Raw genomic sequence first — 24680 nt, 5'->3', positions numbered from 1 at the left:
AAGTAACTTATCCAAGGTTTCCAGCTAATAAAAGTGGACAGAATGGACATTCCGACCCAGGAAAGCTGACTTGGAGACCATACTCTGTGCTGAAACCCTCATATCTCTCTTAATTCTCACCCCCCTCTGTATATATGTACATCAAAAACTCAAAAGCGTTAATGCACTGTGGTGTCCTAAATGGGAGGGAAATACAAAAGGGAGGGGATATATGTATATGTATGGCTGATTCATTGCTGTGCAGTAGAAGCTAACACAACATTGTAAAGCAGCTATACTCCAATAAAGATTAATTTAAAAAATAAACTGTAATTTAAGAAGTTAAAAAAAAAGAACAAACTCAAAAGTGAAAATGAAATAAAGCCACTGGCTGCATGTTTGAATGACATGCAGTGAGAAAACTTCTTGGAGATTTAAACGATTGAGATTCATGGCATGCGAGGATGCCTGGTAGAGCTGTCACCTTCAATAGCTTGGAAATTGCTGGCTGAAATTGTAGCTGCAGTGGAAGCAGTTGATAATAGGAGAGTTTTGTTGTGTGTTTGTTGCTGTGAGCGGTATTTATTTGTCAAGGTATTGGAGAGAGTAAGGGGAGAGGGATGAGAGAGAGAGGTTGCAGAGAGAGGGAGAAGTCTCAGGAAAGAATAACTGATTTTCAAGCAGAAAAAAACCCAAACGAACAGAGAAGTCTAAAAATTTGTAGCTTTAGATGGTGGGAAAAACCAATTGCTGGGTAGTTCCCATATTAAGGCATGAGTCTGAGAAAAGGCCTTGAATGACAAAGACCTGATAAAACCTCTGCAGGCTACAAGGAATCAAGACAAAAACCTCATTACCAGATTGTCGACAAACTCCCTACATCTTGCTGCAGGCCACTCTGGTGTAGCCTGTAAGTTCAGAGGGAAAATCTGGCAGCGAGAAATCAAAGAAAGACAGCAAATTTGAGAACTATCTCAAAAAGAATGTGGAGTATGGTTATTGACACAGAATTGTTTGGAAAATACTGAATTCTCCCAATTCTGATACGCTTTTGTTTCCCCACATTTTAGCATGTATAAAATAAGGAACAGATGTCAGTGTATAATTGGCTTTTTTTTTTTCATTTTCTTAGTGGTACATAAAATAATGATGATTCTTACAACAGATGACAGGGCAGGATTATCTAAGGGAACTGTGTGGAAAGCAAAGGAAAACAAGAGCAAAATCAAAAAAGAACAAGCCTAGCACTGGAATAAAAATGTCTTTGACGGTATTGACTGGGTTGCAAAGCTGTGTGCCCTCCGACACCCACGTCCAAGGGGCCCAGGGAGAGCATGGAAAGGGCAGAATCTCCCAGGACAGAGAACGTGTCCCAGAAAGCTGCCCCGAGGCTTTTGCAGATGCTGGAGCAACCACAGGGGCCGGATTGCATGACCCCTGGCATCAAACTGCTCTAAGAGAATTTACACGGAGCTAAGCGGGTGTGAGTCATTGAGCAATTCTTTTCACTTACATCACTAAAAGGCCACCGCGTGTTTTAAGTCCAAGCACAGCATATTTTCCCCTAAATTCAAACCTCTGCTTTTGAACCTAGTCATATCATCCAGTCAACAACTCAGGGTCTAGAGTGGGCAGCAAACTCAGCGACAGTGTGTTGGTGTCTGAGGGGAAAAGCCTCATTTGCAGGTAACATCTGCTGGCCGGGCTTGGGCCTCCAGAGAGCACTTTTCATGGAGGCCATTAAACATACAAACGGTTCCTAAACTCCAGCTTATTTTGTGTTTCATGTCAGCAAGCTGGAATCATCAGATGCTTTCTCTGTTCAGCAACACTGGGCATGGAGACAGGTGAGTGCTAAATTGGCAGTGCTTATACTCTGAAGAATAACCCCCTACAGAAAAGCTCAGTTGTTACCTTTGTGGATTTTCCTATCATTTTCCGAGGGTTTATTCAAAATATAGAAAATGTATTTTTGCATGTTTTGAATGATGCTAGATTCATTTGCATGACAGTTTCATTAAATATAAATAATTTCCTTGTACATTCTCTCCCTCCCTCCCAACACAAAAATTACAGCACAGTCATTCAACTCAGAATAGGGAAACGTCAAAACAAATTTCAGGATCCAGGATCGTTTGCACTGCCTGTGAATTAACTATTTTTAGCCTAAGCATAAGACATTTTTAGTGGCTGAAGTCAGCTGATGTAGCCTTGTTCGTGTGACCCAACTGAGAGATGAAGTTGGCTGTGATCATGGGCCCAAATATATACATTCTAACTTAGTTTATTTAATGCATGAGATGCCTGACGACCAACGGTAACATTTGTTTGAAGTTTTCAGAACTCACAAAGGATTTTCCCTTTTTAATTGTCTTTAAACTTGAAGCAGACTTAGATTAACTTCCAAAAGATTGGAGATGTCTCTTTTAATTCAGTAGCTAAACTCCATTTAAGATGATTTTAGGTCTTGGCATGATTGCTAACGGGACCTTAGAAATCATCCTGGAAACATCGTTCGATTCCCCTTTCACGTTGTGTCAAGAGTTGTCCTCACTGACTTTCATCTGTGTTTTGTAAACACAGATTGATTTTATCAGGACCTCTTCTTACGGAGTTGTTAACATGCTTTTATTTCTTTTGGAAAGATGATGTATTAACTAATTTAAATGTGGAAGTAGAGTCAACTGTGTTCTCAACAGAATGATAGTCCATACTCCAATTTCATTTTATTTTACTTCATTTCATTGATTCTTATTTACAGGGGAGACTAGACACCTTCCCAGCCATGAGGATTCTAAATTAGTAGTTGAATGTGAGCATCATCTCAAACTCCAGGTCGATGACATCCTAAATCAGTCCAGACTAAAGCTCATTCAAGCTAAATGACATGTCTCATAACTGGTTTTTATCTTCTTTGCTTACGAAAGCATCTTTTAAAGATGTATGAGTGAGAAGAGAAATGAGCAGAGCAAGAATCTAAAGACATCAGGGAAGACAGCAAAGAGAAGAATTAACCAAAACCATGAACTCATACATTTTTTCCTTGATAGTTTTGATTAGTTTGTAGGAGTTGAACACCTTTGCAGTTTAGGGTGATAAGAAAATGACTGCTCCACTTTATCACAAAAGATGATTTCTTGTTAATTTCACACTATGGGTCTTCAATTTTATGAACAACATATAGTTTTTTATATATACATATTTTTATCTACCTATTTATTTGGTTGCACAGGGTCTTAGTTGTGGCAGGCAGGCTCCTTAGTTGTGGCACATGGGCTCCTTAGTTGTGTCATGCGAACTCTTAGTTGTGGCATGCATGTGGGATCTAGTTCCCTGACCAGGGGTTGAACCTGGGCCCCCTGCATTGGGAGTACATATTCGTAACCACTGGACCACCAGGGAAGTCCCAACAACATATAGTTTTAAAACATCATTTTTTAGCCCTTTTTCTTTGGCCTCATATCCCTTACTTAGTAGTTTCTTCCCCAGCTTGAGTATGGTTAAATTCATTATTTTATTTCTATAATTTGGAGGATGCTGGATTTCATGTAATCGATGTGTAAATAAATCCCTGCCCCACCATTTGCCAGGTGAATGAAATGGGAATAACAATGCCTACCTCATGGAACTGGCTGAAAGAGTTACTAGTATGATGTAAGGAAATCCCTAGCACACACAATGTCTGGTAGACAGGTGTTTTTCACAAATATGTGTTGAATTAGAAAATCTCTTCATGAAATTATTGAAGATTCATATATACCAAGGTTACAGACTCAGATCACATAATTAAGTGCTGGAGACAGGATTTGAACCCAGGTTCTATGGCATTGTTCCAACCACATTTACGAGCCCAAAGATGTCAAGCCAAAACAGTAATAAAACATACACAATAATGTGTTATATGTATTATGCTTATAACACTGTATTCTAGAATTAAAATTTTCTAGGAGAGTCAAACTTAAATGTTCTCACTAAAAAGAAAAATAATTATGTGAGGTGATGGAGGTCTTAAATAGCTAGATGGGAGGAATCCTTTCATAAGTTATACATATCAAGTGATCACAATGTATATTTTCATATCTTACAATTTTATGTGCTTATTGTACCTCAATAAAAATTTAAAAATAAACCTTAAAAATAATAAAGCTATCCGAATGTTTCCCATCACATTTGACATAATATTCTACCTTTTTGCCCAGATTTACACAGCTCTGCATGCCTCCCCTTGCTACTGCTCCAGCTTCATCCCACAGCAGCCGTAAGCCAGTCACTGACACACCAGCCATACGGACTTTTTGTATGTGGAATTCCGTGTTTCCGAGGTAAGGGCTTCATACCTGGAGGTGCTCCCAGCCTGGCATCCTCTTTCCAATGACATTCACACTGCAGGTTCCTTCCCAACAATCAGAAATCAGAGGCAGCTTTCTGGCCAGATGGTTCCAACCGAACGGTTCCATCCCCTTCTTACCAGATAGCACCATCTTTTAGCTTTCTGATCAATGAAAGAAGGGCATTATTTATGTATTGATTCACTTACTTCCTCTCTGTCTGACTTGAGAGGATGTATATTCCCCAAGAGTATGTTTTCTCATTCAACATTATTTCTTCAGTTCTGGGTACAGAGGAGTGGCTGATGATGAGAAACCACTCCAAAAAAAATGTGTTGAATTGAGAAATGTGAGACAGTTATTTGAACAGCATACAAAAAGTAATTTGGGAAGAATGCACAATTTGCATGTTAAATCTACCTTCATTCTTCACTTATTAGTACATTAAAATTAAAGTAAGTTTTGTAATGAATTTGATCACAAACACATACAAATGTGAGGCACTTAATTATATAACAGTACAGCATTGTGTGGTGGCTTTAAACGCTTTAAGATCTGTTTTTATTATCCTCATCAAAATGGAAACACAGAATGAGACAGTACTCATGGGAAACTCACAGAACTTAGGAAGGTATCTATGGATTTCAGGGTTTTTTTAACCTACTGCACAAGTGTTGAAGAAGTTGCACGGTTTCAGATGTGTTTCTGGGTGCAGGACTGTGAGATTGGTGGTGATCTTGGGACCCCTAGATTCCTTGAGAGGCCTGAACCAAGGAGCACGTTATTTTCTCCTTCAGCATCTTAATGAAATCGTCTGAGTGCAGTCATTCTCCTGTTTGATAGAAGAGTTTAGTACAGTTAGGAATTTTGCTAATTGCCAGGACTGAAGTCTAAGGTTCCTGACTCAATCATAAATATCTATGCCAATAACTTACTTTCTGATAAAAGCAGATGGATTTGATTTTGCAAAAATCTGGATGATTCACTATTAGATATAATTGCTATTGTGTGAACAAAAGAAAGCTGCATTTCCACAGTAAGAGGAAAAGGGTGCATTTCCTTAGCGTTGATAAAATAGCTTTCAAAGGATTGACATGCGATGGTCATATAATGCCTTTGGCAAAACTGGCCACCCTCATGGGAACTGAATACTGATAATGAATTCCACTGTTGCCGTCACTTAGTGCTTAGTACAGGTACATGTCATTGTGTCAACGACAGATGATTTTCAATTTAATTGTCCCACATCTTCTATAATTCTAAAGATGATGTTTCCATAAGAAGAAAGGAAATTATAAATAACCTGCAAAATTAAGGCCCCAGATTTTTATTATGAATAATTCATTGTCATTATTCTATCCCACCATTTTTATACTGATCCTTAGGAAGTTACAGCTAAATTTTAAACTATAGAAAAGGACGATAGAACTATTAGACATCTGGCATGCTTTACTTTTTTATGAAACTTGACTTTATCTCAGAAGAAACAAACTCATAGAATGACATTTTGTTAACACAAAATCTCTGCTTGCTTGAATTTGCACTTGTTAAATTTTAACTGAGCTAAAAAGAGAAATCTTTCATCATACCGCTTGCTGCCAGGCCTGTAACGAAAGACACCCTGCTGGTTGTAGCTCTAATAATAAACTTTCTTTCATATGGGCCTTTCAAAGTTACAGGGTCACAAAGTGCCTGGAAATAAATCTCAAAAAGAACAGCAAATTCTGGAATCGCATCCAAATTCTTTATGCCTGTGACTATAACAGAGTTAATAAGTTGTGGATGTAAGTGAATAACTGCGAGCAGACCCAGAGGTGAGTATGTTCAACAGATAAAAACGAGCAGGTGTTGAGGGCCCGCAGAAAGGAGCTATGAGCTGCAGGGGTTTAGGGCAGATACTTGCAGAATTTCACTTAGGCTGTGGGAAGCATAGCTGAGGGCCTAGGATGAGGGAGCCTTGGAGATGAATGCACATGGGAGACCACCGCACACCTGGGGCCTGGAAGGGCATGGGGGCCTGAGCTGATGTCGTGCTCATGAGCTTGTCAACAGTCATTGGTTAAATCCTTGTGAACATGAAAGCCTTAACTGTTCATTTTCTGGGACTATCTCCTATGTAAAGCCTAAGGGAGCCCAACCATCCCCCACTTTGCACAAAGATGACTCACTCTCATTCTTTCCTTTCTTTCTTCTTCCCTCCAATATTGAGAAATGGCAAAGGTTCGGATAGAAGACTTGATACATTTTGATATTTGACACTTGAGCCCCTCCCAGTGTTAGGAGTAGGTCCTCTTTACGGGGAGGCGTTTCCCCTTCTTCCCCACCTCCCTGTCTCTGGGCACATTTACTTTGCTTTACATCTGACATAAGTGTCATTTTAGTTACATATTTCCTCCCTTGTTCAAGACACAGCACCTCTAGGGGAATCTGTACATGACATCTCTTTTGGGGTCATCCTTTCCTCATTTTGTTCCTAGTACAGTATCAGTATTTCTCTTTTTCCGTATTATTTAACTCCATGGTAAGAAATTTCAAAATACACTTTGTTAGTTTGCTTATTATTAATTTTTTATTAGAACAGGCTTTCTTATGCTTAAGTGATTGTGTTTTCCCTTACTAAAATCCATTTTTATTTTAGCTGAGTTAATTCCCCAAGGTATTGAAGAATTCTTCTCTGATTTGTGCTAAATTATAAACCACCTACGAGTTTTGCATAGTGGCATTTACATGTGGCTTTTATCGTTGGCTCACCATAAAATCTACTTTAGGTTAAGTTTAACTTTTTAAGGCAAGTTGCAGTTTGTTACTAGGTCACATTTCTGATGGTTTCATTAAATAACAATTGATTTGCATTTAGGCACAAAGTCCTGCTTTACCAGGGAGGCTCTTGACCCAAAGAAATGTTATCAGTCACCCAAGTCAACACTTCCATTTAATGCTTAAAATTTGCCAGTGCTTTGCCGAGGTGTAACCTGTCACCTTGATCATTTTCAACACTTCCAGTGACTGGTAATCAAAATCATCCTGTTTCATATTTGGTCATCTGTTCTGAGGTAAAGTGCTACCTGAACTAAAACCAATATGCCCTTCACTTCCCTTCAATGGTCTTTGTCACAGACCTTGCGGAAAAGAAAAAAGTTAATATCCATGTGACAGCTCTACAATTATCTGTAAATGTTTCCATTCCTCCATTCAGTCTCTTCATTTAATGGACTTCACAGACCACTCACCAGTGTCTCTTAAGGGGATTTGCTCGTGCTACTGACAGGACCCTCAAATTAGACCAAGAAAAGCCAAGTATAGGACAGGGCTGTTGCCTATTCTTAAGGCATGTTTTCTGTGCATCTGAGGGTCACAGTAAGGATTTTTGAATCACATCACTCTGTTGACTAACATTAGGTTTATAATTAAAACTTTTATTTTTAAAATTTGTGCATTTATTTATTCCCTAAAACGCTGCTCTATGGGAGCCCCTGAAGATGGCTGTACCATTTTATATTCCTATCAGCAATGCACAGGGGTTCTTGTTTCTCTGTGTCCTTACCAACACTTGGTACTGTCTGTCTTTTTATTACAGATACTCTAATGGACATTTGATTTAATTTGTACCTTCCTAAAGACTAACGAAACTATCTTTTTATTTGCTTATTTATCATTCAGATATCTTTTTTGATGAGATGGCTTTAAAACTTATGCTCAGTTTAAAATTGAGAATTTTATTTAGTTATAATTGAAAAGTTGAGTTCTTTACAATCTATCAAATACATGATTTGCAAGTGTTTCCTTCTAGCTTATGACTTCCCTTTAATCTTTTATCTTTTTACTGTGTTGAATTTTATTTAATTTATTTTTTTATACAGCAGGTTCTTATTAGTCATCCATTTTATATACATCACTGTATACATGTCAATACCAATCGCCCAATTCATCACACCACCACTCCCACCCCCCCAACACTTTCCCCCCTTGGTGTCCATACGTTTGTTCTCTACATCTGTATCTCAATTTCTGCCCTGCAAACTGGTTCATCTGTACCATTTTTCTAGGTTCCACATATATGCATTAATATACAATATTTGTTTTTCTCTTTCTGACTTACTTCACTCTGTATGACAGTCTCTAGATCCACCCACGTCTCAACAAATGACCCAATTTCGTTCCTTTTTATGGCTGAGTAATATTCCACTGTATATATGTACCACATCTTCTTTATCCATTCATCTGTCAATGGGCATTTAGGTTGCTGCCATGACCTGGCTATTGTAAATAGTGCTGCAACGAACACTGGGGGGTATGTGTCTCTTTGAATTATGGTTTCCTCTGGGTATATGCCCAGTAGTGGGATTGCTGGGTCATATGGTAATTCTATTTTTAGTTTTTTAAGGAGGCTTCATACTGTTCTCCATAGTGGCTGTATCAATTTACATTCCCACCAACAGTGCAAGAGGGTTCCCTTTTCTCCACACCCTCTCCAGCATTTATTGTTTCTAGATTTTTTGATGATGGCCATTCTAACCGGTGTGAGATGATATCTCATTGTAGTTTTGATTCACATTTCTCTAATGATTAATGATGTTGAGCATTCTTTCATGTGTTTGTTGGCAATCTATATGTCTTCTTTGGAGAAATGTCTACTTAGGTCTTCTGCCATTTTTGGATTAGGTTGTTTGTTTTTTTAATATTGAGCTGCATGAGGTGTTTATATATTTTGGAGACTAATCCTTTGTCTGTTGATTCGTTTGCAAATATTTTCTCCCATTCTGAGGGTTGTCTTTTGGTCTTGTTTATGGTTTCCTTTGTTGTGCAAAAGCTTTGAAGTTTCATTAGGTCCCATTTGTTTATTTTGTTTCTATTTCCATTACTCTAGGAAGGTAGATCAAAAAAGATCTTGCTGTGATTTATGTCAAAGAGTGTTCTTCCTATGTTTTCCTCTAAGAGTTTTATAGTGTCCAGTGCTACATTTAGGTCTCTATTCCATTTTGAGTTTATTTTTGTGTATGGTGTTAGGGAGTGTTCAAATTTCATTCTTTTCCATGTAGCTGTGCAGTTTTCCCAGCACCACTTATTGAAGAGAATGTCTTTTCTCCATTGTATATCCTTGCCTCCTTTGTCATAGAATAGTTGACCATAGGTGTGTCAGTTTATCTCTGAGCTTTCTATCTTGTTCCATTGATCTATGTTTCTGTTGTTGTGCCAGTACCATATTGTCGTGATTACTGTAGCTTTGTAGTATAGTCTGAAGTCAGGGAGTCTGAGTCCTCCAGCTCTGTTTTTTTTCCCTCAAGACTGCTTTGACTATTCGGGATCTTTTGTGTCTCCATACAAATTTTAAGATATTTTTGTTCTAGTTCCATAAAAAGTGCCATTGGTAATTTGAAAGGAATTGCATTGAATCTGTAGATTGCTTTGGGTAGTATAGTCGTTTTCACAAAATGGATTCTTCCAATCCAAGATCATGGTATATCTCTCCACCTGTTGGTATCATCTTTAATTTCTTTCATCAGTGTCTTATAGTTTTCTGCATACAGGTTTTTTGTCTCCCTAGGTAGGTTTATTCCTAGTTATTTTATTCTTTTTCTTGCAATGGTAAATGGGAGTGTTTCCTTAATTTCTCTTTCTGATTTTTCATCATTAGTGTATAGGAATGCAAGAGATTTCTGTGCATTAATTTTGTATCCTGCAACTTTACCAAATTCATTGGTTAGCTCTAGTAGTTTTCTGTTGGCATCCTTAGGATTCTCTATGTATAGTATCATGTCATCTGCAAACAGTGGCAGTTTTACTTCTTCTTTTCCAATTTGTATTCCTTTTATTTCTCTTTTTTCTCTTATTGCCATGGCTAGGACTTCCAAAACCATGTTGAATAGTAGTGGCGAGAGTGGGCAACCTTGTCTTCTTCCTGATCTTAGAGGAAATGCTTTCAGTTTTTCACCATTGAGAATGATGTTTGCTGTGGGTTTGTCTCATATGGCCTTTATTATGTTGAGGTAGGTTCCCTCTATGCCCACTTTCTGGAGAGCTTTTATCATAAATCAGTGTTGAATTTTGTCAAAAGCTTGCTCTGCATCTATTGAGATGATCATATGGTTTTTATTCTTCAATTTGTTAATATGGTGCATCACATTGATTGATTTGCGTATATAGAAGAATCCTGGCATCCCTGGGATAAATCCCACTTGATCATGGTGTATGATCCTTTTAATGTGTTGTTGGATTCTGTTTGCTAGTATTTTGTTGAGGATTTTGCATCTATATTCATGAGTGATATTGGTCTGTAGTTTTCTTGTTTTATAGTATCTTTGTCTGGTTTCGGTATCGGTGATTGTGGCCTCATAGAATAAGTTTGGGAGTGGTCCTTCCTCCACAATTTTTGGAAGAGTTGAGAAGGATGGGTGTTAGCTCTTCTCTAAATGTTTGATACAATTCACTGTGAAGCCATTTGGTCCTGGACTTCCGTTTGTTGGAAGATTTTTAATCACAGTTTCAATTTCATTACTTGTGATTGGTCTGTTCATATTTTCTATTTCTTCCTGGTTCAGTCTTAGAAGGTTATACCTTTTGAAGAATTTGTCCATTTCTTCCAGGTTGTCCATTTTATTGGCATAGAGTTGCTTGTAGTAGTCTCTTAGGATGCTTTGTATTTCTGCAGTGTCTGCTGTAACTTCTCCTTTTTCATTTCTAATTTTATTGATTTGAGTCCTTTCCCTCTTTTTCTTGATGAGTTTGGCTAATGGTTTATCAATTTTGTTTATCTTCTCAATGAAATAGCTTTTAGTTTTATTTATCTTTGCTATTGTTTTCTTTGGTTCTATTTCAATTTTTTATGCTCTTATCGTTATGATTTCTTTCCTTCTGCTAACTTTGGGTTTTGTTTTTTCTTCTTTCTCTAGTTCCTTTAGGTATAAGGTTAAATTGTTTATTTGATATTTTTCTTGTTTCTTGAGGTAGGATTGTATTGCTATAAACTTCCCTCTTAGAACTGATTTTGCTGCATCCCATAGGTTTTGGATCGTCGTGTTTTCATTGTCATTTGTCTCTAGGTATTTTTTGATCTCCTCTTTGATTTCTTCAGTGATGTCTTGGTTATTTAGTAACGTATTGTTTAGCCTCCATGTGTTTGTTTTTTTACATTTTTTCCCCTGTAATTGATCTCTAATCTCATGGTGTTGTGGTCAGAAAAGATGCTTGATATGATTTCAGTTTTCTTAAATTTACTGAGGCTTGATTTGTGACTCAAGATGTGATCTATCCTGGAGATGTTTTGTGCACACTTCAGAAGAAAGTGTAATCTGCTGTTTTTGGATGGAATGTCCTATAAATATCAATTAAATCTATCTGGTCTGTTGTGTCATGTAAGCTTCTGTTTCCTTATTAATTTTCTGTTTGGATGATCTGTCCATTGGTATAAGTGAGGTGTTAAATTCCCCCACTATTATTGTGTTACTGTCGATTTCCTCTTTTGCAGCTAAAGCAGTTGCCTTATGTGTTGAGGTTGTCCTATGTTGGGTACATATATATTTATAATTGCTATATCTTCTTCTTGTATTGATTCCTTGATCATTATGTAGTGTCCTTCCTTGTCTCTTGTAACATTCTTTATTTTAAGGTCTATTTTAACTGATATGAGTAGTGCTACTCCAGCTTTCTTTTGATTTCCATTTGCATGGAGTATCTTTTTCCATCCCCTCACTTTCAGTCTGTATGTGTCCCTAGGTCTGAAGTGGGTCTCTTGTAGACAGCATATATATGAGTCTTGTTTTTGTATCCATTCAGCAAGCCTGTGTCTTTTGGTTGGAGCATTTAATCCATTCACATTTAAGGTAATTATCGATATGTATGTTCCTATTATCATTTTCTTAATTGTTTTGGATTTGTTTTTGTAGGTTCTTTGCTTCTCTTGTGTTTCCCACTTAGTGAAGTTCCTTTAGCATTTATTGTAGAAATGGTTCGGTGGTGCTGAATTCTCTTAGCTTTTACTTGTCTGTAAAGTTTTTGATTTCTCCATCGAATCTGAATGAGTTCCTTGCTGGGTAGAATAATCTTGGTTGTAGGTGCTTCCTTTTCATCACTTTAAATATGTCATGCCACTCCCTTCTGGCTTGAAGATTTTCTGCTGATTTAATCAGCTGTTATGGGAGTTCCCTTGTATGTTATTTGTCATTTTCCCCTTGCTGCTTTCAGTAATTTTTCTTTGTCTTTAATATTTGCCAATTTGTTTACTGTGTGTCTTGGCGTGTTTCTCCTTGGGTTTATCCTGTATGGGAGTCTCTGTACTTCCTGGACTTGCGTGATTATTTCCTTTTCTATGTTAGGGAAGTTTTTGACTGTAATATCTTCATATATTTTCTCTGGTCCTTTCTCTCTCTATTCTCCTTCTGGGACCCCTCTAATGCGAACATTGTTGCATTTAATCTTGTCCCAGAAGTCTCTTAGACTGTCTTCATTTCTTTTCATTCTTCTTTCTTTATTCAGGTCTGTAGCTGTGAATTCCACCATTCTGTCTTCCAGGTCACTTATTCTGTCTTCTGCCTCTGTTATTCTGCTATTGATTCCTTCTAGTGTATTTTTCATTTCAGTTATTCTATTGTTCATCTCTGTTTTTTTTTTTTTTACATCTTTATTAGAGTATAATTGCTTTACAATGGTGTGTTAGTTTCTGCTTTATAACAAAGCGAATCAGCTATACATATACATATGTTCCCATATCTCTTCCCTCTTGCATCTCCCTCCTTTCCAACCTCCCTATCCGACCCCTCCAGGTGGTCACAAAGCACCGTGCTTGTTTATTTTTTAATTCTTCTAGGTCTTTGTTAAACATTTCTTGCATCTTCTCAATCTTTGCCTCTATTGTTTTTCCAAGGTCCTGGATCATCTTCACTATTATTATTCTGAATTCTTTTTCTGGAAGGTTGCCTATCTCCACTTCATTTAGTTGTTTTTCTGGGGTTTTATCTTGTTCCTTCATCTGGTACATAGTCCTCTGCCTTTTCATCTTGTCTATCTTTCTTTGAATGTGGTTTTTGTTCCAGAGGCTGCAGAATTGTAGTTCTTCTTGCTTCTGCTGTCTGTCCTCTGGTGGACGAGGCTATCTAAGAGGCTTGTGCAAGTTTCCTGATTGGAGGGACTGGGTGGGTAGAGCTGGCTGTGTTTTGGTGGGCAGAGCTCAGTAAAACTTTAATCCACTTGTCTGCTGATTGGTGGGGCTGTGTTCCCTCCCTGTTGGTTTTTTGGACTGAAGCAACCCAACACTGGAGCCTACCTGGGCTCTTTGGTGGGGCTAATGACAGACTCTGGGAGGGCTCACGCCAAAGAGTACTTCCCAGAACTTCTGCTTCCTGTGTCCTTGTCCATGTGGTGAGCCACAACCACCCCCCACCTCTGCAGGAGACTCTCCAGCACTAGGAGGTAGGTCTGGTTCAGTCTCTATGGAGTCACTGCTCCTTCCCCTGCAACCCAATGTGCACACTACTTTGTGTGTGCCCCCCAAGAGTGGAGTCTCTCTTTCCACCAGTCCTGTCAAAGTCCTGCAGTCAAATCCCACTAACCTTCAAAGTCTGATTCTCTAGGAATTCCTCCTCCCATTGCAGGACCCCCAGGTTGGGAAGCCTGACATGGGGCTCAGAACCTTCACTCCAGTGGGTGGGCTTCTGTAGTATAAATGTTCTCCAGTTTGTGAGTCACCAACCCAACAGTTATGGGATTTGATTTTATTGTGATTGTGCCCCTCCTACCATCTCATTGTGGCTTCTCCTTTGTCTTTGGATGTGGGGTATCGTTTTTGGTGAGTTCCAGTGTCTTCCTGTAGATGATTGTCACCTTTAATCTTCTTAATGATGTTTTTTGAAGCACAAGATTATATATTTTTGATATAGTTCAGTTTACCAATCTATTATTTTATGTATCATGAATTTGGTGTCAGATCTAAGAACTTTTTGCCCAAACCAAAGTCATGAAGATTTTCTCTTATATTTTATTTTAAAAATTTTATAATTTTTGCTGTTATATTTACTTTTATGATTCACTTTGAGTTATTTTTTTGTGTGTGGTGTGTGTGGTAGAGGTCCAGCTTACTAATTTACTTGTGGATATCCATTTTTTTCTGGCTTCGTTTGTTGAAAAACTGTCCTTTTCCCATTGAATTACCTTAGAATCTTTGTCAAAAGTCAAACACCCATAAATGTACTTCTGTATAGTTATTTGTACAACTTTTAAAAACTAGTTGCAACATTTAACACATCACTGAGGCACTTTATCAAGACTGAATCAACTGTTTAAGAATTAAAAGTTTAACAAAGGAGAAATTGAGTTTTTTTTAAAAAGTACTTAAATAAAATATTAATAAGTTTGAGATGCATTCATTCTCACAAACAAATAAAATATGCATCAGCAGAGATTTTAAAGTACACAGAAAAGCTTTCAAATGATTAATTCATCTATATACAATGTTATAGCATTAAATTAAGTGCATATATATATATATATATATATGTATATATATATATATACACACATCATCAGTCAGACAGAAACCTAGGAACTCAGGTGGCAGCAAAGGCTGGAGGAGCCCAGTATTCCCCTGAAACAACAAGATCAAGGTCACAGGGTGGTGGGGCAGTGAGGGACCCACGGGAAGTAGGTGGATGGAGGCTGCTCAGGACACATCTGATGTGTGAACGAGGCCGTGGTCAGTCACAGAGCCAAATGTCAGATGAGACAAAAAAAAACACTCAGTGATAAATGGAGGAGGAGAGGATGAAAGAGTCAATTGTGATCAAAACTCAGTTTTAAAACCAGCGTTAACAATCACTCTCACTCGAGTCTTCCTACATTTTAAGATCTAAGCAAGTGAGAATGAATTTTGGCCAAGAAAATTATGAAAGAATATTATTGTATGCTATTTTGCTGTAACTAACCCTGAAATAGCACCTGAAAACTATTTTTCTGGAGTGCCTACCATGTCAGGCGTTATGCTAGGTGTTTTCATGAGTATTTCCTTATTTTGTGTTTAGGCACCGTATGAAGTATAACTTTCAGAAAGATAAAAGGAAAAATACATGTTTAAGGCCCAGAGGACCTGGATTCAGATTTATAACCAGGTCCTCTTTCCTCGTGTCTACTGCAGCCTGAAAGCTAAACATAGAGAAATGCAGTGGGTGAGTCACTGATTTCTTTTTGCCCTGTCCTCTAACTTTCAGGAACTGCACATCCAGGCCCTGTGAGATTAAAGAACGCTCCATCAAAATGGGACAGCTAGTTCATTCTAGCTCAGGTCCACATGGCTTTGGGTGATAAAGCAAGCTCTAAATGTATGCAGCTTCTATGTCCCAATAAATTTCTGCTGAGAACAGATTATTAGGAAAGTGTTGCAAGGTTTCTTTGAGCCAAAATCTTTTATTTTTGTTTTATCCCTGTCACTTCCAGTTCTACCTAAAGAGGTGATGGTTCAGAGTATATATATTCAGAGTATATTCTGTGCTGAGAACTGTGATGAACATGTATTACATACTGTCTGTTTTTTTCACCAGAGTGCACCACTCTGATGCCCATTTAAGGCAGGTGGTCTAGATTTTGTGTGTGTAAAAATCACACTGGGAAATTTTAAAATGCAGTTTCCTGGTGGTTCTACCACAAAAGATCCTGATTGAATAGTTCTGGGATGGAGCCCCATATATTTAAAAACCCCACAAAATCCTCCAGGTGATACGACGCAGATGGTGAGAGATGAAATTTTGAAAATCTCCCCTCTACTTCGTGTCTCTATTATGGATGGGTGGTGGTAGATGCTGAGACTTAATTCAAGGATGTAGATATCCTGGTTCTGGTGGTAGTTATCACAACTAACATTAATGAAAATCCAGAAAGTTAAATGCTGATATCCACAGCTATGATTCAGAGAAGACAGATCGGATCAGACAGCCATCAAGTGGTAGAACGCAGATATGCATCTAGTCTGGTTACCACCTGGGCAGGATGGAGTTAAAGCTGTTGATCTGTTATATACTTCTTTTCTGGAAAGAAAAGAAGGTTGATGACTTGGTTTGATCAACTTGTAAAAATAACTTGGTAATTTGACCCCTTGGAAATAAAAGCAATGATATTTGATCAAAGGAGAAGCCTTATCTAAGACCTGGGTATCTCTGGTTTAGGATTGTTTATGGAAAACAAACTAACAATATGATTTTTGAGGGCTGGCTCTTCAGAGAATGTCATACAAGATAAATTACTCTCAGAGTCTACAAAATGGAGCTGTTTCATAATGTGAATTCTTGCCACTGTGTGAGGTGGCCACAAGTCTCTGCTAGAGACCTCATTTCAACTTGAGTCAGGCAGTGAGTGTCCAGGGTGGGAAGGTCGGCTTTAGGAAGCCGTGTAAGATGTCCCGGATCTCTGACTGTATCCTTGAAATTGTTAGTAACGCTTAATCCTTGGTGAGATCTTTGATTCGACAATCCGACCCATCGTGTTAGATCACTTAATCTTCCATCTTCTCATTGGTTAAAGCACCTCATCACAGTACAAGTAACAGATTTACCTTCACTTAAATGATATTGTGGGACTCTGAAATTTCACTGCAGTTTCAAAAGCTTCTTGAAGGGAGGAAATAGCATACTTGTGAAGACTAGTTCTCAAGCAGGAGAATATGGTAGCACAAATTGTCACACATACTTTATCCTAAATTAACATGATAATTAAAATGGCCATCTGTGTCTGCTAATTGCCTTTATCCAGAGCAAAATTAGAACTTCTTCTATCTCTATGACCAGCAGGTAGTTTTACAACTTGGAGCTTGGCACCAAGTTAAACATAGGTTAAACTCTCATCCTCCCAGGAGAAGGAGAGATACAGCACCTATTTCAAAGAGATGGCTTCCAGGCCCTCAAGAAAAACATTCTTGATTGTAAAACTGGAGAGAAGCCCATTTAGCTTTTAAAAAGGTCTACATGCATCTCAAAGGGACAGAGAAAGGATTTGCAATTACATTGTCTAAAGGAAGTACTCTAGGAAGAAAGCAGGGGGACCTCTATCCTCTTTTCACTAGGAAAATTTAAAAAATTTATTTTAAGGTTTGTATTTGCTCTTACAGTAGCATAAGCTTCCTGGCAAAAGTGAGATTTTACCAGAATTTAGAATAAAGCATGTGTTTTATAAATGAGGTTTTTACTGACAATATTTCCTAGCAGTTCGTTTACTTATTCTGAGCAGCTTTCAACTCCACAGGGGCTTGTTAATAAACCTCAGGGGAAATGTTTGCCTGTGTCAATCGAAAGTCCTTAGCACATTTTGTTATGAAACACACAGACACAGACACACACACAGACACACACACACACACACACACACACACACACACACACACACACACGGAAGCCTTGAGAACTCCAGAACTCCCTTCTCCTGAGATATTTTGGAAGTTAAATGTAAAGGTTTCAGACCAGTGACCACTTCATGTTTTATTTTTGGCATGAAATAAAATGATGCGTCTTTAAATAACCCACTTTTAAAATGAGGCATCTCTAGAAAAATCTTGCAGTGGAAGAGATCAGACTCATGCAACACAACCAGGGTTCTTCCAAAATGAGCAAGAAGGCTATTCTAATGTCAGCATCGTCTGCAGTGTTGCAGCCTTTCCCCTGCTAATGTCAGAATGTAGATCCATCTACCCCTCCTGCCTTCCCTCATTAAATACCAGCATGTCCCTCACCTGCCAAGAAGTGTCAGCCCCTGGCTTTGTGGAAGGCTCTAGAAAGGGCTCAGGTGTCTTCCAGTCCAGTGTGACTGCTGAGCCAAGACCAGGACCTGAAGGAGCACTCCTGCACCTCAGATGGGTTTCCAATCACAGGTAGAAATTTGCCAGGGGGTAAAGTTGCATACGGCTTCCCAGGCAAACGAGAGGCATAAGGACTTGAAAAAGGATATTTAGAAATGATTATTTTTTGGTGGTGATGTGTTAAATTAGAAATGTCTTGAGAACAGCTAGAGTGTGAGTTAGGGGTATCTCTTGAAGAGCTGAAGCTGCGTCGTGTTAGCAGAGCATCTTATACTCATCCTGAAGATATGGACAAAGGAGGCCTTTGAGTAGGAATGGAATGAGATGTGCAACTGTAATAAAATATTTCTCCCGTGACAGTTGGAGCAGACAGGAGGTGGCAGGAAGGTCCTAGAGAGGGATCTTGCCATACAAGGGGGAGTCAGAATGGCAGGAATTGAGCCACTGGTAGAAGGGATGAACAGGAATTGGATTAACTCCATCAAAGGTGGGAAGTGGAAGGGCATCATTTGGGGATTTGCCTTACAGCTGTGAACTTGCCAGGAGCAAGCAAAAGCATAGCCAATTTTTGATAAAATTTGGACTGTTAAAAAATGGAATTCCTTTGATGTTTCTTATAAATTTAAAAAAATCATACTTTATAACCAGATTTCTTTCTGCAGAGCCTATGGCTGCCATGATGGCCCAAAGATCTGTTTAATTAACAAGTGTCCAAGTTGGCACAGAGGCTGCAGAGCAAAGCAGCCGGTCCCATCTTCCTCGGGCTGCCGCCTTGCTGTGTCACTTCTGACCATGGTCCTAACTGGGCTGAATTTCACATTCCCCAAATGCAGAATTTGAATAGGTTAGTCCTAGGTTCTGGAACTCTTACTTAACATCCCCTAATTAGGAGCTCATGGCCTAGTTTTCTATTTAAAATTCTCCTATATTTGGTTCTCATGAGAAAAATTCTTCCACATCTCTGAAAATCGTTGTTCACATCTACCTTGCGTGAATGAATTCACCAGAGGTATATATACCGAATACTTTCCCTCTTTTTTTAATTAAGATAATCTTTTTCATGTTAAAAAATAGTCTCAGATTATTCTCGTCTGTGAAGTGAGAATGTAATTTTGAAACTCTTCTAGAAAATCAAAGAAAAGGACAGGACGTGATTTCTCCTCACTGGTGATATTATGCTTCTCAGGCGCTTGGGATGGAGTTCACAGGGGTAGATTTGGTCGTCCTGATGCTTGGCCTCAGAGGCCCTCTTCAAGTGCTCCAATTTATTTTTTCACACTAATTAGGAGATATTCATTTTGTCCCAGTTAAACATTCAGGGAGAAACTGTATCTCCATATATATAGTTCAGTTTACTGAAACTCACAGGCAGGCAATGCCCTGATGGAAAGTATTCCTCGAGGAATGTGTGGGACAGAGCAGGAAGGCGATTCTCCTGCCCCTGCTCTGGGTGCTAGAAGGTGCCGTGGAGCTTTGCTTAACAGTCATCTGCTAATTTTAACAGTTCGGTACTACGTATTTCTTCCTAAGGTGAGGAAACAGAATCTCATAAAATGGATTAAACTGCCCCATGTTTTGTAACTGGTAAAAAATGAATATTTGGGGGAACAAGGATTGGAGCAAAATTGATTTTGAAGACTTTTCACTCACTTCCATCCAAATTCAAACAACCCATTACCCTTCCCCTGGAAGCTACGCTGAAAAGTAAGAAACAGCCACCCCAACTGACAGCCGTGGAAGGAAATCTTGCCAGGAAGGAATGAGCTCTGTTAAGGGTCTAATACTCTATTCCCTGCTAGTCTCTCACATTTACCATCAGATTTAATTAGCAAAAGAATCCCCCATGAAGAAAATACTATTATCTTCATTTTTACAGATGAGGAAAACAAACAAACCATAACACCACCAACCAAAAAAAACAACTACATTTCAGATGACTAAAGCTGGAATCAACTGTGTGAGTGCTCAGCTCCAAATGTCCACATCTTTGGAATGTCCACATTCTATCAACGGAATGTCCACACCTGGGATAATCTTCATAGAGGTCAGGATCCAGGGAACTGTGGTTACAAACAACTACACGAGTTGATATTATTGTCTCTACCTTCTAATTGAGGAAACAGAGGTATAGTGAGATTATACGTCTCAACCATATTTATAGAGTTTGAGTGTGCAAAGTGGGACTTCTACTACTTTTCTCCAGTGGTCTGTCTTACCTGACCCCTACAGCCACTCGGAACACTGCAGTATCTGTACTTTTATTTGGGATTTTCTCTCTGCCCTGCCCTCCATGTTAGCAAACTTAATCTTCAAGATTCTGGGCATTTTATAACAGAACCCAAAACTTTATAGGAATCTGCAATGGACCCAAGCATTGTGCTATACGCTGGAGAAACTCCAGCAGGAAATTCCCTTGCTGTGATTAGTCTAATAGAGAATTCCCTTCAATCTTGGTCACATCGCACTCCTTCTAAGAAGTTTGTTCACAAACCTCCAGGAAGTAGTAAGGTCTATCTTTCCCTCGCCCTCCTAGCTGTTTCCTGTGGGCCTGATGAGACCTTCATCAAAACCATCCTTTGACTATGCCTACTTATAATCTGTGATGTCTGCTAGAATTTGACTTTGGAAGGACAAACGAATGCTATTCTTTCTCTGTCTTCTGCAGTCCCTTACATAGGACTCAATGAATATTTGCTTAATTTAGAAGTAGGGTAAGAACACCCACAGTTCTAGAATGGAAAGGAAGGAACAACCTCGTTACCCAGAAGGAGTCAACCAGAATTGCAGAATGACTCAACAGAGCCAGATGGCATTTGGGAAGGCCCAGTAATCCTTTCCTCGTTCATCTCTCTCATCATCTTTCTGGGCAAAATTTTCATAAAAACCGCTTGAAAGCTCAGATGCTTTGGGGCTGTCATCCTGTCGCTATGATAATTACTGTGCTAATCACAACACCTTGCAGATTAGTGGAGATTAACAGTGGGTAAGAAGGGTGAGCAGGCAGACTGGCTCAAAGGCAGAAGTTGCAGAGCCCCCAGAGGACTCCTGTGCACAGGCTGGTGGAGGAGAAGCAAACACATATTCCCACGAGTCGCTCGGGACGGCTTTTGCGAGCCGTGTGCCCTGGGAGTTAGTGGAGGGGTGCTAAGCCTGAACCCCAGCACTGCCAGTGGTGACTCAAGAGGGAAAACCTGCGACATAGTTTCACCAGAAATTAAGGGAAATCAAATGAGAAAAAAGGTTGCAACTCTGAATTGGCGTGGGCTTCCCAGGAATAAATAAAGTGGTTGCGCTTGTTACCTGAGGACTCTTCAGAACCCTCAATATGTCAATATGAGTCATGAGTCTTCAAGTTTAAGTGCAGGTACTTATCAGAACTCTGACATTTTTGACCCTAGAATTCTTGGCTCCTCCCCTACCCTAGCCCCCTAAAACACCATTTCACAGGATGGGTGTTGTATAGAGCACTCTGGAAAATCCTGACCTAGAAGTAGATTTTAAGGAAGAGAAGGTCAATTAGCTTTCTTTGAGGATTAATTTGGTACCAACTATGGGTGTTAGGTGCTTTAATATGCATTTCCTCATTGCACCTACCCAAATCAGTGACACAGAGAATACTATTTTTCTTATACAGATGTGAGCATGACAACTCAAAAAGCTTACATGGCAAAGTCAAGTTCAGTGGGGCTGTGACTTGAGTTAAAGTCTGCTGATGGTTTCCCTGATGGGACAGAGAGACTGCAACTCCTGGTCAGGGCAGAGAAGGGCTCTGCTCAGCTGTGGGACAATGCAGAAGCTCCGACATGACTAAGGGTCTGTTAGCGTGGTGAGGAAGAGTGCGGAAAACAGCACTTAGTTTTAGCAACCACTGAAGTCATTAAAAGAGGACATATGATTAAGTGGAAGATAGGTAACAGAGTTAGGAAACTGGGGTGCCATTCTAGAGATCTCTGCCTCCCTGTTAGGTGCCTGAAGGAAATATTTGATAGAAAGCCATGAACAACTGAAAAAGCAGCCCTTTATAAAACCCTAGTGAGTGAGGAAGGACCCCACAAAAGCTTCAGTTGCCTGAAGCTTAGATTCAAGACACAAAGCAAAAGAGAAACCACTTCTCAAGGCCTAGATTCAGGAGGGTTAGTTATTCACTTCAAACTCTCTGGGATAAAGCACAAGTCTCCTGACCCAACTTACCTGCCACAGTGAGGGATCCCTCCTCTCCTAGGCAACTCCCGTTGCATTGAAAGGGCGGCATCTGTGGGCTGATATTCCAATGCATGAGGCCTTTGAATCTGGGTTAGAACTTTGGTCTGGGGCTTATTAAAATGCCCCTGCTCTTTGCTGTGTGACTGTCTACCAATTCCTGTGGGTACAATGAAGCTGAAGGTGGGGATGGTTGTGCTGGTGGTGGTATCTCCCCAAAACCAAACCTTTCAGGAGGAAGTGTCAAATAAACTGTAAAGGGCATCATACACAGTCTTAAAAGCAACAAGGTCAAGGACACAGAGAGTGGTTTGGTTTTTCTAAGGATGGAATAAGGATATTTTACATTATCTTTTCTGCTGACTGCAACCAAAAGTCCTGGTTGGAAACCTAAGACAATGATTGGAGGGCAGTATGTTTCGTGTGGTTGTGTGATGTATGTGTGTGGGCGCATGTGGTGTGAATGTGTGTGTACGTGTGGTGTTTGTGTTTTTCCTCCTGAATCCCTTGGCTTAGACTCAGGGCAGCTTAAACGGCTGGCTGTTCAATGCTCACGATCAGAAAATCTCCAAGATAAACCCTTTCTGTTTCGAGGACCAGGTTGCCTAAGGGATGGAGAGAGGGACATCCTCTGCTTTGTTTCTTTGTTTATTGTGCGTTGTTTTAGTTTTTTCCTAGCCTAGCCACTAAATAAGACTCAATCCCCAAAATACCTTTATGTGGAGTTAATGACAATATCTGTTGCTAAAACAGCTAAAACTCTGGGAGGAAAATCCTCCTTCCTGACCAGATTGACTGGGAAAAGAATCCTCTGTTTTCTGATCAGTGAAGGAGGATTTTTGCTACCTTTTACTTCTTTCTGTCCTCCTGCTGCTTTAGCCCAGAGGTAGACCCAGTTTCAGGAAGTGTGTGATAAGATGAGGGTGTGGGGATGGACAAATCCATAGTTTATAATGAGTAGACAAGAAAAAGAGGCTACTGAGTGCTGGAGAATTGAGGAAATTATAGAGGGGAGGGATCTCCAGAAAGAGATTCTGTTGAGCTGTGTGTGACATTCTGGGGTACAGATGCATAGAATCGACCTAAAACAACAACCCAAGTTAAATTGAGAAATGAACTATGAGGTAAACCAACAACTAGGAAGCTGACTGTGTTCTGGATAGAGCTCATACAGAGCACATTTGAATATCTCTGCTCAGACTTTAAACACTGAACCCACAATGTAACTACAGAAGGTGAGTCAGACTTGCAGCTGGATACTAACTGGGATCAAAGATACAATAAAAAAGTAAAAGGAGAGAGAAAAAAAAAAGATCAACTTTGGAAACAGTGATCAATAGAAGGCTGTGATGGGTATATTAATATCAGACAAATCAGACCTCAGAAGAAGAAAAAGCATCAGTGATAACAAGGGACATTAAACATGGTAAGAGTCAGTTCACCAAGAAGACTACAAATCCTGCATAAACATGCACCTCATAACAGAGCTTATAACAGCATATGACACATACAACAAAAACTGGTAAAACTGAAAGGAAAAATGGAAAGTATCCCATTAAGTGATAAAATAAGCTGGCAGAAGACCTAAAAAACAACATGAACCAACTAAACCAAACTGATAGTTTTAGAATGCTCTACCCAACAGCAGCAGAAGACAGACTGTTTCAGGTTCATGTGGAATATTTATGTAGACATATCCTCAGTCTTAAACAAAACCTTAAATTTAAAATAATTGAAAAGTGAAAATATATATTCTTTGACATAATGAAAATTAACTAGATAGCAGTAACACAATGATAACTAGAAAATCTTCCAAATATTTCGAACTTAAACAGCAAACTTCCACATAATCCATGGGTCAAACAAGTCTCAGTGGAAATTAGAAAATAGTTTGAACTGAATTGAAATGAAAATAAAACATGAACTTTCGGGAGGTAAAACTAAAGCAATGTTTAGGAGGAAATTTATAACATTAAACTTATAAACTAGCATAGGTCTCAAATTCATAATCTTACGTTTCACCTTGAGAAACTTAAAAAAAGAGAGAGCAAAATAAAGCAAAGAAATTGAAAAAATAAATATTACAGTACAAATCAATAAAATTGAAAAAATAAAACCAACAGAGAAAATCAATAAAACCAAATGGTCTTTTTTTGAAAAATCAGTGAAATTGATAAACTTCAAAGAATAATGGAATAAAAGATGTGACATGAATTACCAATACCAGAAATTAAAGAGAGGATATTACCATAGAACTCAAAGATATCAAAAGGATAATAAGTGAATAGTACCAATAACTCTATGCAAAAATTTGACAACTTAGATTAAAAGGACAAAATACTCATTAGATAAATACCATAAAGTTTATTCAAGGAGAAACAGATAACAAAAATACTACTATATCT

At 38.9% G+C, this 24680-nt stretch overlaps 1 long non-coding RNA gene across 1 annotated transcript; it reads left to right on the top strand.

Annotated features, from left to right (window-relative positions):
• Positions 1-1562: 1562 nt before the first annotated feature.
• On the top strand, positions 1563-8604 carry LOC117195913 (uncharacterized). The gene is made up of 3 exons (XR_007479415.1): positions 1563-1665; positions 1772-1826; positions 4179-8604. It is a non-coding gene; the product is annotated as an uncharacterized LOC117195913 (long non-coding RNA).
• Positions 8605-24680: the final 16076 nt, after the last annotated feature.

This window comes from Orcinus orca, chromosome 9 (assembly GCF_937001465.1).
Source record: "Orcinus orca chromosome 9, mOrcOrc1.1, whole genome shotgun sequence".
Classification (NCBI taxonomy): domain Eukaryota; kingdom Metazoa; phylum Chordata; class Mammalia; order Artiodactyla; family Delphinidae; genus Orcinus; species Orcinus orca.
Note: the sequence above shows the minus strand (reverse complement) of the source record. Positions and strands in the feature narration are given on the sequence as shown.